Here is a 16430-nt window from a genome sequence, read left to right on the forward strand (position 1 = left end):
CAAAGTCAGGGGAGGGATTTAGTTATCTTTTCCTTTATTCGTTTTACAGCAAGCGATCACCAGGAGATTGCTGGCTGTGTACTTTTTGCAAGTTTCCATAGTGTAGTGGTTATCACGTTCGCCTTACACGCGAAAAGTCCCCAGTTCGAAACTGGGTGGAAACAGCTACTGGCTTTTTCCAAATTTGCTTAAGCCAGGCTCTGCTGCATTCTTAGTCAACACTACAAAGGCCTCTTCTGCCAAGTAGTGTTAAAAGAAGAGAGGCTCCCCGTCAGGTTTCTGTAGTGGTCCTCACGTTCGCTTTACACGCGAAAGGTCCTCTGTTTCAAACTGAGCGGAAACAGCTTTTTGCCTTGGACGTAAAACATTAATTGTTTGCATCGTCAGACGAGTTATTTAGTAATCTTTTCCTTTATAGGTTTTTCAACAAGCGATCACCACGAGATTGCTGGCTGTCTTCTCTGCACAAGTTTCTGTAGTGTAATGGTTATCACATTCACCTCACATACGAAAGGTCCCCAGTTTAAAACTGTGCTGAAACAGCTGTTGGCTTTTTCCAAAATTGTTTAAGTGGGGATCTACTGCTTTCTTCGTAAACAATACAATTGCCTTCTGCCAAGTGGATTTACCGAGCAGAGACAGTGTTTCTCTTTTGTGGGAAAACATGAAATGTTTGCAAAGTCAGGTGAGGTGTTTAATTATCTTTTCCTTAGTTCGCTCTTCTACAAGCGATCACCAGGAGATTGCTGGCAGTCATCTCTGCACGGGATTCCATAGTGTAGTGGTTGTCACGTTCGCCTCATGCGAAAGGTCCCCAGTTCGAAACTGGGTGGCAACAGCTGGTGGCTTTTTCCAAAATTGCTTAAGTAGGGATCTGTTGCTTTCTTCGTCAACACTACAAAGGCCTTCTGCCAAGCCGAGTTAAAAGAACGGTGGATCCTAATCAAGTTTCTGTAGTGTAGTGGTCATCACGTTCGCCTAACACGCGAAAGGTCCTCGGTTCGAAACCGAGCAGAAACAGTGTTTCTCTTTTGTGGGTAAACATGAACTGTTTGCAAAGTCAGGGGAGGGATTTAGTTATCTTTTCCTTTATTCGTTTTACAGCAAGCGATCACCAGGAGATTGCTGGCTGTGTACTTTTTGTAAGTTTCCATAGTGTAGTGGTTATCACGTTCGCCTCACAAGCGAAAGGTCCCCAGTTCGAAACTGGGTGGAAACAGCTACTGGCTTTTTCCAAAATTACTTAAACCAGGCTCTGCTGCATTCTTAGTCAACACTACAAAGGCCTCTTCTGCCAAGTAGTGTTAAAAGAAGAGAGGCTCCCCGTCAGGTTTCTGTAGTGGTCATCACATTCGCTTTACACGCGAAAGGTCCTCGGTTCCAAACTGAGCGGAAACAGCTTTTTGCCTTGGACGTAAAACATTAATTGTTTGCATCGTCAGACGAGAGATTTAGTAATCTTTTCCTTTATAGGTTTTTCAACAAGCGATCACCACGAGATTGCTGGCTGTCTTCTCTGCACAAGTTTCTGTAGTGTAATGGTTATCACGTTCACCTCACACACAAAAGGTCCCCAGTTTGAAAGTGTTTTGAAACAGCTGTTGGCTTTTTCCAAAATTGTTTAAGTAGGGATCTACTGCTTTCTTCGTAAACACTACAAATGCCTTCTGCCAAGTGGATTTACCGAGCAGAAACAGAGTTTCTCTTTTGTGGGAAAACATGAAATGTTTGCAAAGTCAGGTGAGGTGTTTAATTATCTTTTCCTTAGTTCGCTCTTCCACAAGCGATCACCAGGAGATTGCTGGCAGTCGTTTCTGCGAAGGATTCCATAGTGTAGTGGTTGTCACGTTCGCCGCATGCGAAAGGTCCCCAGTTCGAAACTTGGTGGTAACAGCTGGTGGCTTTTTCCAAAATTGCTTAAGTAGGGATCTGTTGCTTTCTTCGTCAACACTACAAAGGCCTTCTGCCAAGCCGAGTTAAAAGAACGGTGGATCGTAATCAAGTTTCTGTAGTGTAGTGGTCATCACGTTCGCCTAACACGCGAAAGGTCCTCGGTTCGAAACCGAGCAGAAACAGTGTTTCTCTTTCGTGGGTAAACATGAACTGTTTGCAAAGTCAGGGGAGGGATTTAGTTATCTTTTCCTTTATTCGTTTTACAGCAAGCGATCACCAGGAGATTGCTGGCTGTGTACTTTTTGCAAGTTTCCATAGTGTAGTGGTTATCACGTTCGCCTCACACGCGAAAGGTCCCCAGTTCGAAACTGGGTGGAAACAGCTACTGGCTTTTTCCAAAATTACTTAAACCAGGCTCTGCTGCATTCTTAGTCAACACTACAAAGGCCTCTTCTGCCAAGTAGTGTTAAAAGAAGAGAGGCTCCCCGTCAGGTTTCTGTAGTGGTCATCACATTCGCTTTACACGCGAAAGGTCCTCGGTTCCAAACTGAGCGGAAACAGCTTTTTGCCTTGGACGTAAAACATTAATTGTTTGCATCGTCAGACGAGAGATTTAGTAATCTTTTCCTTTATAGGTTTTTCAGCAAGCGATCACCACGAGATTGCTGGCTGTCTTCTCTGCACAAGTTTCTGTAGTGTAATGGTTATCACGTTCACCTCACACACAAAAGGTCCCCAGTTTGAAACTGTTTTGAAACAGCTGTTGGCTTTTTCCAAAATTGTTTAAGTAGGGATCTACTGCTTTCTTCGTAAACACTACAAATGCCTTCTGCCAAGTGGATTTACCGAGCAGAAACAGAGTTTCTCTTTTGTGGGAAAACATGAAATGTTTGCAAAGTCAGGTGAGGTGTTTAATTATCTTTTCCTTAGTTCGCTCTTCCACAAGCGATCACCAGGAGATTGCTGGCAGTCCTTTCTGCGAAGGATTCCATAGTGTAGTGGTTGTCACGTTTGCCGCATGCGAAAGGTCCCCAGTTCGAAACTTGGTGGTAACAGCTGGTGGCTTTTTCCAAAATTGCTTAAGTAGGGATCTGTTGCTTTCTTCGTCAACACTACAAAGGCCTTCTGCCAAGCCGAGTTAAAAGAACGGTGGATCGTAATCAAGGTTCTGTAGTGTAGTGGTCATCACGTTCGCCTAACACGCGAAAGGTCCTCGGTTCGAAACCGAGCAGAAACAGTGTTTCTCTTTCGTGGGTAAACATGAACTGTTTGCAAAGTCAGGGGAGGGATTTAGTTATCTTTTCCTTTATTCGTTTTACAGCAAGCGATCACCAGGAGATTGCTGGCTGTGTACTTTTTGCAAGTTTCCATAGTGTAGTGGTTATCGCGTTCGCCTTACACGCGAAAGGTCCCCAGTTCGAAACTGGGTGGAAACAGCTACTGGCTTTTTCCAAATTTGCTTAAGCCAGGCTCTGCTGCATTCTTAGTCAACACTACAAAGGCCTCTTCTGCCAAGTAGTGTTAAAAGAAGAGAGGCTCCCCGTCAGGTTTCTGTAGTGGTCCTCACGTTCGCTTTACACGCGAAAGGTCCTCTGTTTCAAACTGAGCGGAAACAGCTTTTTGCCTTGGACGTAAAACATTAATTGTTTGCATCGTCAGACGAGTGATTTAGTAATCTTTTCCTTTATAGGTTTTTCAACAAGCGATCACCACGAGATTGCTGGCTGTCTTCTCTGCACAAGTTTCTGTAGTGTAATGGTTATCACATTCACCTCACATACGAAAGGTCCCCAGTTTAAAACTGTGCTGAAACAGCTGTTGGCTTTTTCCAAAATTGTTTAAGTGGGGATCTACTGCTTTCTTCGTAAACAATACAATTGCCTTCTGCCAAGTGGATTTACCGAGCAGAGACAGTGTTTCTCTTTTGTGGGAAAACATGAAATGTTTGCAAAGTCAGGTGAGGTGTTTAATTATCTTTTCCTTAGTTCGCTCTTCTACAAGCGATCACCAGGAGATTGCTGGCAGTCATCTCTGCACGGGATTCCATAGTGTAGTGGTTGTCACGTTCGCCTCATGCGAAAGGTCCCCAGTTCGAAACTGGGTGGCAACAGCTGGTGGCTTTTTCCAAAATTGCTTAAGTAGGGATCTGTTGCTTTCTTCGTCAACACTACAAAGGCCTTCTGCCAAGCCGAGTTAAAAGAACGGTGGATCCTAATCAAGTTTCTGTAGTGTAGTGGTCATCACGTTCGCCTAACACGCGAAAGGTCCTCGGTTCGAAACCGAGCAGAAACAGTGTTTCTCTTTTGTGGGTAAACATGAACTGTTTGCAAAGTCAGGGGAGGGATTTAGTTATCTTTTCCTTTATTCGTTTTACAGCAAGCGATCACCAGGAGATTGCTGGCTGTGTACTTTTTGTAAGTTTCCATAGTGTAGTGGTTATCACGTTCGCCTCACACGCGAAAGGTCCCCAGTTCGAAACTGGGTGGAAACAGCTACTGGCTTTTTCCAAAATTACTTAAACCAGGCTCTGCTGCATTCTTAGTCAACACTACAAAGGCCTCTTCTGCCAAGTAGTGTTAAAAGAAGAGAGGCTCCCCGTCAGGTTTCTGTAGTGGTCATCACATTCGCTTTACACGCGAAAGGTCCTCGGTTCCAAACTGAGCGGAAACAGCTTTTTGCCTTGGACGTAAAACATTAATTGTTTGCATCGTCAGACGAGAGATTTAGTAATCTTTTCCTTTATAGGTTTTTCAACAAGCGATCACCACGAGATTGCTGGCTGTCTTCTCTGCACAAGTTTCTGTAGTGTAATGGTTATCACGTTCACCTCACACACAAAAGGTCCCCAGTTTGAAAGTGTTTTGAAACAGCTGTTGGCTTTTTCCAAAATTGTTTAAGTAGGGATCTACTGCTTTCTTCGTAAACACTACAAATGCCTTCTGCCAAGTGGATTTACCGAGCAGAAACAGAGTTTCTCTTTTGTGGGAAAACATGAAATGTTTGCAAAGTCAGGTGAGGTGTTTAATTATCTTTTCCTTAGTTCGCTCTTCCACAAGCGATCACCAGGAGATTGCTGGCAGTCGTTTCTGCGAAGGATTCCATAGTGTAGTGGTTGTCACGATTGCCGCATGCGAAAGGTCCCCAGTTCGAAACTTGGTGGTAACAGCTGGTGGCTTTTTCCAAAATTGCTTAAGTAGGGATCTGTTGCTTTCTTCGTCAACACTACAAAGGCCTTCTGCCAAGCCGAGTTAAAAGAACGGTGGATCGTAATCAAGTTTCTGTAGTGTAGTGGTCATCACGTTCGCCTAACACGCGAAAGGTCCTCGGTTCGAAACCGAGCAGAAACAGTGTTTCTCTTTCGTGGGTAAACATGAACTGTTTGCAAAGTCAGGGGAGGGATTTAGTTATCTTTTCCTTTATTCGTTTTACAGCAAGCGATCACCAGGAGATTGCTGGCTGTGTACTTTTTGCAAGTTTCCATAGTGTAGTGGTTATCACGTTCGCCTTACACGCGAAAGGTCCCCAGTTCGAAACTGGGTGGAAACAGCTACTGGCTTTTTCCAAATTTGCTTAAGCCAGGCTCTGCTGCATTCTTAGTCAACACTACAAAGGCCTCTTCTGCCAAGTAGTGTTAAAAGAAGAGAGGCTCCCCGTCAGGTTTCTGTAGTGGTCCTCACGTTCGCTTTACACGCGAAAGGTCCTCTGTTTCAAACTGAGCGGAAACAGCTTTTTGCCTTGGACGTAAAACATTAATTGTTTGCATCGTCAGACGAGTGATTTAGTAATCTTTTCCTTTATAGGTTTTTCAACAAGCGATCACCACGAGATTGCTGGCTGTCTTCTCTGCACAAGTTTCTGTAGTGTAATGGTTATCACATTCACCTCACATACAAAAGGTCCCCAGTTTGAAACTGTTTTGAAACAGCTGTTGGCTTTTTCCAAAATTGTTTAAGTAGGGATCTACTGCTTTCTTCGTAAACACTACAAATGCCTTCTGCCAAGTGGATTTACCGAGCAGAAACAGAGTTTCTCTTTTGTGGGAAAACATGAAATGTTTGCAAAGTCAGGTGAGGTGTTTAATTATCTTTTCCTTAGTTCGCTCTTCCACAAGCGATCACCAGGAGATTGCTGGCAGTCGTTTCTGCGAAGGATTCCATAGTGTAGTGGTTGTCACGTTCGCCTTACGCGCGAAAGGTCCCCAGTTCGAAACTGGGTGGAAAAAGCTACTGGCTTTTTCCAAATTTGCTTAAGCCAGGCTCTGCTGCATTCTTAGTCAACACTACAAAGGCCTCTTCTGCCAAGTAGTGTTAAAAGAAGAGAGGCTCCCCGTCAGGTTTCTGTAGTGGTCCTCACGTTCGCTTTACACGCGAAAGGTCCTCTGTTTCAAACTGAGCGGAAACAGCTTTTTGCCTTGGACGTAAAACATTAATTGTTTGCATCGTCAGACGAGTGATTTAGTAATCTTTTCCTTTATAGGTTTTTCAACAAGCGATCACCACGAGATTGCTGGCTGTCTTCTCTGCACAAGTTTCTGTAGTGTAATGGTTATCACATTCACCTCACATACGAAAGGTCCCCAGTTTAAAACTGTGCTGAAACAGCTGTTGGCTTTTTCCAAAATTGTTTAAGTGGGGATCTACTGCTTTCTTCGTAAACAATACAATTGCCTTCTGCCAAGTGGATTTACCGAGCAGAGACAGTGTTTCTCTTTTGTGGGAAAACATGAAATGTTTGCAAAGTCAGGTGAGGTGTTTAATTATCTTTTCCTTAGTTCGCTCTTCTACAAGCGATCACCAGGAGATTGCTGGCAGTCATCTCTGCACGGGATTCCATAGTGTAGTGGTTGTCACGTTCGCCTCATGCGAAAGGTCCCCAGTTCGAAACTGGGTGGCAACAGCTGGTGGCTTTTTCCAAAATTGCTTAAGTAGGGATCTGTTGCTTTCTTCGTCAACACTACAAAGGCCTTCTGCCAAGCCGAGTTAAAAGAACGGTGGATCCTAATCAAGTTTCTGTAGTGTAGTGGTCATCACGTTCGCCTAACACGCGAAAGGTCCTCGGTTCGAAACCGAGCAGAAACAGAGCTTCTCTTTTGTGGGTAAACATGAACTGTTTGCAAAGTCAGGGGAGGGATTTAGTTATCTTTTCCTTTATTCGTTTTACAGCAAGCGATCACCAGGAGATTGCTGGCTGTGTACTTTTTGCAAGTTTCCATAGTGTAGTGGTTATCACGTTCGCCTCACACGCGAAAGGTCCCCAGTTCGAAACTGGGTGGAAACAGCTACTGGCTTTTTCCAAAATTACTTAAACCAGGCTCTGCTGCATTCTTAGTCAACACTACAAAGGCCTCTTCTGCCAAGTAGTGTTAAAAGAAGAGAGGCTCCCCGTCAGGTTTCTGTAGTGGTCATCACATTCGCTTTACACGCGAAAGGTCCTCGGTTCCAAACTGAGCGGAAACAGCTTTTTGCCTTGGACGTAAAACATTAATTGTTTGCATCGTCAGACGAGAGATTTAGTAATCTTTTCCTTTATAGGTTTTTCAACAAGCGATCACCACGAGATTGCTGGCTGTCTTCTCTGCACAAGTTTCTGTAGTGTAATGGTTATCACGTTCACCTCACACACAAAAGGTCCCCAGTTTGAAAGTGTTTTGAAACAGCTGTTGGCTTTTTCCAAAATTGTTTAAGTAGGGATCTACTGCTTTCTTCGTAAACACTACAAATGCCTTCTGCCAAGTGGATTTACCGAGCAGAAACAGAGTTTCTCTTTTGTGGGAAAACATGAAATGTTTGCAAAGTCAGGTGAGGTGTTTAATTATCTTTTCCTTAGTTCGCTCTTCCACAAGCGATCACCAGGAGATTGCTGGCAGTCGTTTCTGCGAAGGATTCCATAGTGTAGTGGTTGTCACGTTCGCCGCATGCGAAAGGTCCCCAGTTCGAAACTTGGTGGTAACAGCTGGTGGCTTTTTCCAAAATTGCTTAAGTAGGGATCTGTTGCTTTCTTCGTCAACACTACAAAGGCCTTCTGCCAAGCCGAGTTAAAAGAACGGTGGATCGTAATCAAGTTTCTGTAGTGTAGTGGTCATCACGTTCGCCTAACACGCGAAAGGTCCTCGGTTCGAAACCGAGCAGAAACAGTGTTTCTCTTTCGTGGGTAAACATGAACTGTTTGCAAAGTCAGGGGAGGGATTTAGTTATCTTTTCCTTTATTCGTTTTACAGCAAGCGATCACCAGGAGATTGCTGGCTGTGTACTTTTTGCAAGTTTCCATAGTGTAGTGGTTATCACGTTCGCCTCACACGCGAAAGGTCCCCAGTTCGAAACTGGGTGGAAACAGCTACTGGCTTTTTCCAAAATTACTTAAACCAGGCTCTGCTGCATTCTTAGTCAACACTACAAAGGCCTCTTCTGCCAAGTAGTGTTAAAAGAAGAGAGGCTCCCCGTCAGGTTTCTGTAGTGGTCATCACATTCGCTTTACACGCGAAAGGTCCTCGGTTCCAAACTGAGCGGAAACAGCTTTTTGCCTTGGACGTAAAACATTAATTGTTTGCATCGTCAGACGAGAGATTTAGTAATCTTTTCCTTTATAGGTTTTTCAGCAAGCGATCACCACGAGATTGCTGGCTGTCTTCTCTGCACAAGTTTCTGTAGTGTAATGGTTATCACGTTCACCTCACACACAAAAGGTCCCCAGTTTGAAACTGTTTTGAAACAGCTGTTGGCTTTTTCCAAAATTGTTTAAGTAGGGATCTACTGCTTTCTTCGTAAACACTACAAATGCCTTCTGCCAAGTGGATTTACCGAGCAGAAACAGAGTTTCTCTTTTGTGGGAAAACATGAAATGTTTGCAAAGTCAGGTGAGGTGTTTAATTATCTTTTCCTTAGTTCGCTCTTCCACAAGCGATCACCAGGAGATTGCTGGCAGTCCTTTCTGCGAAGGATTCCATAGTGTAGTGGTTGTCACGTTTGCCGCATGCGAAAGGTCCCCAGTTCGAAACTTGGTGGTAACAGCTGGTGGCTTTTTCCAAAATTGCTTAAGTAGGGATCTGTTGCTTTCTTCGTCAACACTACAAAGGCCTTCTGCCAAGCCGAGTTAAAAGAACGGTGGATCGTAATCAAGGTTCTGTAGTGTAGTGGTCATCACGTTCGCCTAACACGCGAAAGGTCCTCGGTTCGAAACCGAGCAGAAACAGTGTTTCTCTTTCGTGGGTAAACATGAACTGTTTGCAAAGTCAGGGGAGGGATTTAGTTATCTTTTCCTTTATTCGTTTTACAGCAAGCGATCACCAGGAGATTGCTGGCTGTGTACCTTTTGCAAGTTTCCATAGTGTAGTGGTTATCGCGTTCGCCTTACACGCGAAAGGTCCCCAGTTCGAAACTGGGTGGAAACAGCTACTGGCTTTTTCCAAATTTGCTTAAGCCAGGCTCTGCTGCATTCTTAGTCAACACTACAAAGGCCTCTTCTGCCAAGTAGTGTTAAAAGAAGAGAGGCTCCCCGTCAGGTTTCTGTAGTGGTCCTCACGTTCGCTTTACACGCGAAAGGTCCTCTGTTTCAAACTGAGCGGAAACAGCTTTTTGCCTTGGACGTAAAACATTAATTGTTTGCATCGTCAGACGAGTGATTTAGTAATCTTTTCCTTTATAGGTTTTTCAACAAGCGATCACCACGAGATTGCTGGCTGTCTTCTCTGCACAAGTTTCTGTAGTGTAATGGTTATCACATTCACCTCACATACGAAAGGTCCCCAGTTTAAAACTGTGCTGAAACAGCTGTTGGCTTTTTCCAAAATTGTTTAAGTGGGGATCTACTGCTTTCTTCGTAAACAATACAATTGCCTTCTGCCAAGTGTATTTACCGAGCAGAGACAGTGTTTCTCTTTTGTGGGAAAACATGAAATGTTTGCAAAGTCAGGTGAGGTGTTTAATTATCTTTTCCTTAGTTCGCTCTTCTACAAGCGATCACCAGGAGATTGCTGGCAGTCATCTCTGCACGGGATTCCATAGTGTAGTGGTTGTCACGTTCGCCTCATGCGAAAGGTCCCCAGTTCGAAACTGGGTGGCAACAGCTGGTGGCTTTTTCCAAAATTGCTTAAGTAGGGATCTGTTGCTTTCTTCGTCAACACTACAAAGGCCTTCTGCCAAGCCGAGTTAAAAGAACGGTGGATCCTAATCAAGTTTCTGTAGTGTAGTGGTCATCACGTTCGCCTAACACGCGAAAGGTCCTCGGTTCGAAACCGAGCAGAAACAGTGTTTCTCTTTTGTGGGTAAACATGAACTGTTTGCAAAGTCAGGGGAGGGATTTAGTTATCTTTTCCTTTATTCGTTTTACAGCAAGCGATCACCAGGAGATTGCTGGCTGTGTACTTTTTGTAAGTTTCCATAGTGTAGTGGTTATCACGTTCGCCTCACACGCGAAAGGTCCCCAGTTCGAAACTGGGTGGAAACAGCTACTGGCTTTTTCCAAAATTACTTAAACCAGGCTCTGCTGCATTCTTAGTCAACACTACAAAGGCCTCTTCTGCCAAGTAGTGTTAAAAGAAGAGAGGCTCCCCGTCAGGTTTCTGTAGTGGTCATCACATTCGCTTTACACGCGAAAGGTCCTCGGTTCCAAACTGAGCGGAAACAGCTTTTTGCCTTGGACGTAAAACATTAATTGTTTGCATCGTCAGACGAGAGATTTAGTAATCTTTTCCTTTATAGGTTTTTCAACAAGCGATCACCACGAGATTGCTGGCTGTCTTCTCTGCACAAGTTTCTGTAGTGTAATGGTTATCACGTTCACCTCACACACAAAAGGTCCCCAGTTTGAAACTGTTTTGAAACAGCTGTTGGCTTTTTCCAAAATTGTTTAAGTGGGGATCTACTGCTTTCTTCGTAAACAATACAATTGCCTTCTGCCAAGTGGATTTACCGAGCAGAGACAGTGTTTCTCTTTTGTGGGAAAACATGAAATGTTTGCAAAGTCAGGTGAGGTGTTTAATTATCTTTTCCTTAGTTCGCTCTTCTACAAACGATCACCAGGAGATTGCTGGCAGTCATCTCTGCACGGGATTCCATAGTGTAGTGGTTGTCACGTTCGCCTCATGCGAAAGGTCCCCAGTTCGAAACTAGGTGGCAACAGCTGGTGGCTTTTTCCAAAATTGCTTAAGTAGGGATCTGTTGCTTTCTTCGTCAACACTACAAAGGCCTTCTGCCAAGCCGAGTTAAAAGAACGGTGGATCCTAATCAAGTTTCTGTAGTGTAGTGGTCATCACGTTCGCCTAACACGCGAAAGGTCCTCGGTTCGAAACCGAGCAGAAACAGAGCTTCTCTTTTGTGGGTAAACATGAACTGTTTGCAAAGTCAGGGGAGGGATTTAGTTATCTTTTCCTTTATTCGTTTTACAGCAAGCGATCACCAGGAGATTGCTGGCTGTGTACTTTTTGCAAGTTTCCATAGTGTAGTGGTTATCACGTTCGCCTCACACGCGAAAGGTCCCCAGTTCGAAACTGGGTGGAAACAGCTACTGGCTTTTTCCAAAATTACTTAAACCAGGCTCTGCTGCATTCTTAGTCAGGTTTCTGTAGTGGTCATCACATTCGCTTTACACGCGAAAGGTCCTCGGTTCCAAACTGAGCGGAAACAGCTTTTTGCCTTGGACGTAAAACATTAATTGTTTGCATCGTCAGACGAGAGATTTAGTAATCTTTTCCTTTATAGGTTTTTCAACAAGCGATCACCACGAGATTGCTGGCTGTCTTCTCTGCACAAGTTTCTGTAGTGTAATGGTTATCACGTTCACCTCACACACAAAAGGTCCCCAGTTTGAAAGTGTTTTGAAACAGCTGTTGGCTTTTTCCAAAATTGTTTAAGTAGGGATCTACTGCTTTCTTCGTAAACACTACAAATGCCTTCTGCCAAGTGGATTTACCGAGCAGAAACAGAGTTTCTCTTTTGTGGGAAAACATGAAATGTTTGCAAAGTCAGGTGAGGTGTTTAATTATCTTTTCCTTAGTTCGCTCTTCCACAAGCGATCACCAGGAGATTGCTGGCAGTCGTTTCTGCGAAGGATTCCATAGTGTAGTGGTTGTCACGTTTGCCGCATGCGAAAGGTCCCCAGTTCGAAACTTGGTGGTAACAGCTGGTGGCTTTTTCCAAAATTGCTTAAGTAGGGATCTGTTGCTTTCTTCGTCAACACTACAAAGGCCTTCTGCCAAGCCGAGTTAAAAGAACGGTGGATCGTAATCAAGTTTCTGTAGTGTAGTGGTCATCACGTTCGCCTAACACGCGAAAGGTCCTCGGTTCGAAACCGAGCAGAAACAGTGTTTCTCTTTCGTGGGTAAACATGAACTGTTTGCAAAGTCAGGGGAGGGATTTAGTTATCTTTTCCTTTATTCGTTTTACAGCAAGCGATCACCAGGAGATTGCTGGCTGTGTACTTTTTGCAAGTTTCCATAGTGTAGTGGTTATCACGTTCGCCTTACACGCGAAAAGTCCCCAGTTCGAAACTGGGTGGAAACAGCTACTGGCTTTTTCCAAAATTACTTAAACCAGGCTCTGCTGCATTCTTAGTCAACACTACAAAGGCCTCTTCTGCCAAGTAGTGTTAAAAGAAGAGAGGCTCCCCGTCAGGTTTCTGTAGTGGTCATCACATTCGCTTTACACGCGAAAGGTCCTCGGTTCCAAACTGAGCGGAAACAGCTTTTTGCCTTGGACGTAAAACATTAATTGTTTGCATCGTCAGACGAGAGATTTAGTAATCTTTTCCTTTATAGGTTTTTCAGCAAGCGATCACCACGAGATTGCTGGCTGTCTTCTCTGCACAAGTTTCTGTAGTGTAATGGTTATCACGTTCACCTCACACACAAAAGGTCCCCAGTTTGAAACTGTTTTGAAACAGCTGTTGGCTTTTTCCAAAATTGTTTAAGTAGGGATCTACTGCTTTCTTCGTAAACACTACAAATGCCTTCTGCCAAGTGGATTTACCGAGCAGAAACAGAGTTTCTCTTTTGTGGGAAAACATGAAATGTTTGCAAAGTCAGGTGAGGTGTTTAATTATCTTTTCCTTAGTTCGCTCTTCCACAAGCGATCACCAGGAGATTGCTGGCAGTCCTTTCTGCGAAGGATTCCATAGTGTAGTGGTTGTCACGTTTGCCGCATGCGAAAGGTCCCCAGTTCGAAACTTGGTGGTAACAGCTGGTGGCTTTTTCCAAAATTGCTTAAGTAGGGATCTGTTGCTTTCTTCGTCAACACTACAAAGGCCTTCTGCCAAGCCGAGTTAAAAGAACGGTGGATCGTAATCAAGGTTCTGTAGTGTAGTGGTCATCACGTTCGCCTAACACGCGAAAGGTCCTCGGTTCGAAACCGAGCAGAAACAGTGTTTCTCTTTCGTGGGTAAACATGAACTGTTTGCAAAGTCAGGGGAGGGATTTAGTTATCTTTTCCTTTATTCGTTTTACAGCAAGCGATCACCAGGAGATTGCTGGCTGTGTACCTTTTGCAAGTTTCCATAGTGTAGTGGTTATCGCGTTCGCCTTACACGCGAAAGGTCCCCAGTTCGAAACTGGGTGGAAACAGCTACTGGCTTTTTCCAAATTTGCTTAAGCCAGGCTCTGCTGCATTCTTAGTCAACACTACAAAGGCCTCTTCTGCCAAGTAGTGTTAAAAGAAGAAAGGCTCCCCGTCAGGTTTCTGTAGTGGTCCTCACGTTCGCTTTACACGCGAAAGGTCCTCTGTTTCAAACTGAGCGGAAACAGCTTTTTGCCTTGGACGTAAAACATTAATTGTTTGCATCGTCAGACGAGTGATTTAGTAATCTTTTCCTTTATAGGTTTTTCAACAAGCGATCACCACGAGATTGCTGGCTGTCTTCTCTGCACAAGTTTCTGTAGTGTAATGGTTATCACATTCACCTCACATACGAAAGGTCCCCAGTTTAAAACTGTGCTGAAACAGCTGTTGGCTTTTTCCAAAATTGTTTAAGTGGGGATCTACTGCTTTCTTCGTAAACAATACAATTGCCTTCTGCCAAGTGGATTTACCGAGCAGAGACAGTGTTTCTCTTTTGTGGGAAAACATGAAATGTTTGCAAAGTCAGGTGAGGTGTTTAATTATCTTTTCCTTAGTTCGCTCTTCTACAAGCGATCACCAGGAGATTGCTGGCAGTCATCTCTGCACGGGATTCCATAGTGTAGTGGTTGTCACGTTCGCCTCATGCGAAAGGTCCCCAGTTCGAAACTGGGTGGCAACAGCTGGTGGCTTTTTCCAAAATTGCTTAAGTAGGGATCTGTTGCTTTCTTCGTCAACACTACAAAGGCCTTCTGCCAAGCCGAGTTAAAAGAACGGTGGATCCTAATCAAGTTTCTGTAGTGTAGTGGTCATCACGTTCGCCTAACACGCGAAAGGTCCTCGGTTCGAAACCGAGCCGAAACAGTGTTTCTCTTTTGTGGGTAAACATGAACTGTTTGCAAAGTCAGGGGAGGGATTTAGTTATCTTTTCCTTTATTCGTTTTACAGCAAGCGATCACCAGGAGATTGCTGGCTGTGTACTTTTTGTAAGTTTCCATAGTGTAGTGGTTATCACGTTCGCCTCACACGCGAAAGGTCCCCAGTTCGAAACTGGGTGGAAACAGCTACTGGCTTTTTCCAAAATTACTTAAACCAGGCTCTGCTGCATTCTTAGTCAACACTACAAAGGCCTCTTCTGCCAAGTAGTGTTAAAAGAAGAGAGGCTCCCCGTCAGGTTTCTGTAGTGGTCATCACATTCGCTTTACACGCGAAAGGTCCTCGGTTCCAAACTGAGCGGAAACAGCTTTTTGCCTTGGACGTAAAACATTAATTGTTTGCATCGTCAGACGAGAGATTTAGTAATCTTTTCCTTTATAGGTTTTTCAACAAGCGATCACCACGAGATTGCTGGCTGTCTTCTCTGCACAAGTTTCTGTAGTGTAATGGTTATCACGTTCACCTCACACACAAAAGGTCCCCAGTTTGAAACTGTTTTGAAACAGCTGTTGGCTTTTTCCAAAATTGTTTAAGTGGGGATCTACTGCTTTCTTCGTAAACAATACAATTGCCTTCTGCCAAGTGGATTTACCGAGCAGAGACAGTGTTTCTCTTTTGTGGGAAAACATGAAATGTTTGCAAAGTCAGGTGAGGTGTTTAATTATCTTTTCCTTAGTTCGCTCTTCTACAAACGATCACCAGGAGATTGCTGGCAGTCATCTCTGCACGGGATTCCATAGTGTAGTGGTTGTCACGTTCGCCTCATGCGAAAGGTCCCCAGTTCGAAACTAGGTGGCAACAGCTGGTGGCTTTTTCCAAAATTGCTTAAGTAGGGATCTGTTGCTTTCTTCGTCAACACTACAAAGGCCTTCTGCCAAGCCGAGTTAAAAGAACGGTGGATCCTAATCAAGTTTCTGTAGTGTAGTGGTCATCACGTTCGCCTAACACGCGAAAGGTCCTCGGTTCGAAACCGAGCAGAAACAGAGCTTCTCTTTTGTGGGTAAACATGAACTGTTTGCAAAGTCAGGGGAGGGATTTAGTTATCTTTTCCTTTATTCGTTTTACAGCAAGCGATCACCAGGAGATTGCTGGCTGTGTACTTTTTGCAAGTTTCCATAGTGTAGTGGTTATCACGTTCGCCTCACACGCGAAAGGTCCCCAGTTCGAAACTGGGTGGAAACAGCTACTGGCTTTTTCCAAAATTACTTAAACCAGGCTCTGCTGCATTCTTAGTCAGGTTTCTGTAGTGGTCATCACATTCGCTTTACACGCGAAAGGTCCTCGGTTCCAAACTGAGCGGAAACAGCTTTTTGCCTTGGACGTAAAACATTAATTGTTTGCATCGTCAGACGAGAGATTTAGTAATCTTTTCCTTTATAGGTTTTTCAACAAGCGATCACCACGAGATTGCTGGCTGTCTTCTCTGCACAAGTTTCTGTAGTGTAATGGTTATCACGTTCACCTCACACACAAAAGGTCCCCAGTTTGAAAGTGTTTTGAAACAGCTGTTGGCTTTTTCCAAAATTGTTTAAGTAGGGATCTACTGCTTTCTTCGTAAACACTACAAATGCCTTCTGCCAAGTGGATTTACCGAGCAGAAACAGAGTTTCTCTTTTGTGGGAAAACATGAAATGTTTGCAAAGTCAGGTGAGGTGTTTAATTATCTTTTCCTTAGTTCGCTCTTCCACAAGCGATCACCAGGAGATTGCTGGCAGTCGTTTCTGCGAAGGATTCCATAGTGTAGTGGTTGTCACGTTTGCCGCATGCGAAAGGTCCCCAGTTCGAAACTTGGTGGTAACAGCTGGTGGCTTTTTCCAAAATTGCTTAAGTAGGGATCTGTTGCTTTCTTCGTCAACACTACAAAGGCCTTCTGCCAAGCCGAGTTAAAAGAACGGTGGATCGTAATCAAGTTTCTGTAGTGTAGTGGTCATCACGTTCGCCTAACACGCGAAAGGTCCTCGGTTCGAAACCGAGCAGAAACAGTGTTTCTCTTTCGTGGGTAAACATGAACTGTTTGCAAAGTCAGGGGAGGGATTTAGTTATCTTTTCCTTTATTCG

At 44.1% G+C, this 16430-nt stretch overlaps 26 non-coding genes across 26 annotated transcripts; all 26 read left to right on the top strand.

Annotated features, from left to right (window-relative positions):
* Positions 1 to 91: 91 nt before the first annotated feature.
* On the top strand, positions 92 to 164 carry trnav-uac (transfer RNA valine (anticodon UAC)). Its single transcript has one exon. It is a non-coding gene; the product is annotated as a tRNA-Val (tRNA).
* A 783-nt stretch (positions 165 to 947) lies between these two features.
* On the top strand, positions 948 to 1020 carry trnav-aac (transfer RNA valine (anticodon AAC)). The gene has a single exon. It is a non-coding gene; the product is annotated as a tRNA-Val (tRNA).
* A 126-nt stretch (positions 1021 to 1146) lies between these two features.
* On the top strand, positions 1147 to 1219 carry trnav-cac (transfer RNA valine (anticodon CAC)). Its single transcript has one exon. It is a non-coding gene; the product is annotated as a tRNA-Val (tRNA).
* A 783-nt stretch (positions 1220 to 2002) lies between these two features.
* On the top strand, positions 2003 to 2075 carry trnav-aac (transfer RNA valine (anticodon AAC)). Its single transcript has one exon. It is a non-coding gene; the product is annotated as a tRNA-Val (tRNA).
* Positions 2076 to 2201: 126 nt separating this feature from the next.
* Positions 2202 to 2274, top strand: trnav-cac (transfer RNA valine (anticodon CAC)). The gene has a single exon. It is a non-coding gene; the product is annotated as a tRNA-Val (tRNA).
* Positions 2275 to 3256: 982 nt separating this feature from the next.
* On the top strand, positions 3257 to 3329 carry trnav-uac (transfer RNA valine (anticodon UAC)). Its single transcript has one exon. It is a non-coding gene; the product is annotated as a tRNA-Val (tRNA).
* Positions 3330 to 4112: 783 nt separating this feature from the next.
* trnav-aac (transfer RNA valine (anticodon AAC)) lies at positions 4113 to 4185 on the top strand. The gene has a single exon. It is a non-coding gene; the product is annotated as a tRNA-Val (tRNA).
* A 126-nt stretch (positions 4186 to 4311) lies between these two features.
* Positions 4312 to 4384, top strand: trnav-cac (transfer RNA valine (anticodon CAC)). Its single transcript has one exon. It is a non-coding gene; the product is annotated as a tRNA-Val (tRNA).
* A 783-nt stretch (positions 4385 to 5167) lies between these two features.
* On the top strand, positions 5168 to 5240 carry trnav-aac (transfer RNA valine (anticodon AAC)). The gene has a single exon. It is a non-coding gene; the product is annotated as a tRNA-Val (tRNA).
* A 126-nt stretch (positions 5241 to 5366) lies between these two features.
* trnav-uac (transfer RNA valine (anticodon UAC)) lies at positions 5367 to 5439 on the top strand. The gene has a single exon. It is a non-coding gene; the product is annotated as a tRNA-Val (tRNA).
* Positions 5440 to 6898: 1459 nt separating this feature from the next.
* On the top strand, positions 6899 to 6971 carry trnav-aac (transfer RNA valine (anticodon AAC)). The gene has a single exon. It is a non-coding gene; the product is annotated as a tRNA-Val (tRNA).
* Positions 6972 to 7097: 126 nt separating this feature from the next.
* Positions 7098 to 7170, top strand: trnav-cac (transfer RNA valine (anticodon CAC)). The gene has a single exon. It is a non-coding gene; the product is annotated as a tRNA-Val (tRNA).
* Positions 7171 to 7953: 783 nt separating this feature from the next.
* trnav-aac (transfer RNA valine (anticodon AAC)) lies at positions 7954 to 8026 on the top strand. Its single transcript has one exon. It is a non-coding gene; the product is annotated as a tRNA-Val (tRNA).
* A 126-nt stretch (positions 8027 to 8152) lies between these two features.
* On the top strand, positions 8153 to 8225 carry trnav-cac (transfer RNA valine (anticodon CAC)). Its single transcript has one exon. It is a non-coding gene; the product is annotated as a tRNA-Val (tRNA).
* Positions 8226 to 9207: 982 nt separating this feature from the next.
* On the top strand, positions 9208 to 9280 carry trnav-uac (transfer RNA valine (anticodon UAC)). The gene has a single exon. It is a non-coding gene; the product is annotated as a tRNA-Val (tRNA).
* Positions 9281 to 10063: 783 nt separating this feature from the next.
* Positions 10064 to 10136, top strand: trnav-aac (transfer RNA valine (anticodon AAC)). Its single transcript has one exon. It is a non-coding gene; the product is annotated as a tRNA-Val (tRNA).
* A 126-nt stretch (positions 10137 to 10262) lies between these two features.
* Positions 10263 to 10335, top strand: trnav-cac (transfer RNA valine (anticodon CAC)). Its single transcript has one exon. It is a non-coding gene; the product is annotated as a tRNA-Val (tRNA).
* Positions 10336 to 11118: 783 nt separating this feature from the next.
* On the top strand, positions 11119 to 11191 carry trnav-aac (transfer RNA valine (anticodon AAC)). Its single transcript has one exon. It is a non-coding gene; the product is annotated as a tRNA-Val (tRNA).
* Positions 11192 to 11317: 126 nt separating this feature from the next.
* trnav-cac (transfer RNA valine (anticodon CAC)) lies at positions 11318 to 11390 on the top strand. The gene has a single exon. It is a non-coding gene; the product is annotated as a tRNA-Val (tRNA).
* Positions 11391 to 12117: 727 nt separating this feature from the next.
* On the top strand, positions 12118 to 12190 carry trnav-aac (transfer RNA valine (anticodon AAC)). The gene has a single exon. It is a non-coding gene; the product is annotated as a tRNA-Val (tRNA).
* A 126-nt stretch (positions 12191 to 12316) lies between these two features.
* On the top strand, positions 12317 to 12389 carry trnav-uac (transfer RNA valine (anticodon UAC)). The gene has a single exon. It is a non-coding gene; the product is annotated as a tRNA-Val (tRNA).
* A 982-nt stretch (positions 12390 to 13371) lies between these two features.
* On the top strand, positions 13372 to 13444 carry trnav-uac (transfer RNA valine (anticodon UAC)). The gene has a single exon. It is a non-coding gene; the product is annotated as a tRNA-Val (tRNA).
* Positions 13445 to 14426: 982 nt separating this feature from the next.
* trnav-cac (transfer RNA valine (anticodon CAC)) lies at positions 14427 to 14499 on the top strand. Its single transcript has one exon. It is a non-coding gene; the product is annotated as a tRNA-Val (tRNA).
* A 783-nt stretch (positions 14500 to 15282) lies between these two features.
* trnav-aac (transfer RNA valine (anticodon AAC)) lies at positions 15283 to 15355 on the top strand. Its single transcript has one exon. It is a non-coding gene; the product is annotated as a tRNA-Val (tRNA).
* Positions 15356 to 15481: 126 nt separating this feature from the next.
* Positions 15482 to 15554, top strand: trnav-cac (transfer RNA valine (anticodon CAC)). Its single transcript has one exon. It is a non-coding gene; the product is annotated as a tRNA-Val (tRNA).
* A 727-nt stretch (positions 15555 to 16281) lies between these two features.
* On the top strand, positions 16282 to 16354 carry trnav-aac (transfer RNA valine (anticodon AAC)). The gene has a single exon. It is a non-coding gene; the product is annotated as a tRNA-Val (tRNA).
* The last annotated feature ends 76 nt before the right edge of the window (positions 16355 to 16430 follow it).

Source organism: Garra rufa, chromosome 1 (genome assembly GCF_049309525.1).
Source record: "Garra rufa chromosome 1, GarRuf1.0, whole genome shotgun sequence".
In the NCBI taxonomy this organism is placed as follows: domain Eukaryota; kingdom Metazoa; phylum Chordata; class Actinopteri; order Cypriniformes; family Cyprinidae; genus Garra; species Garra rufa.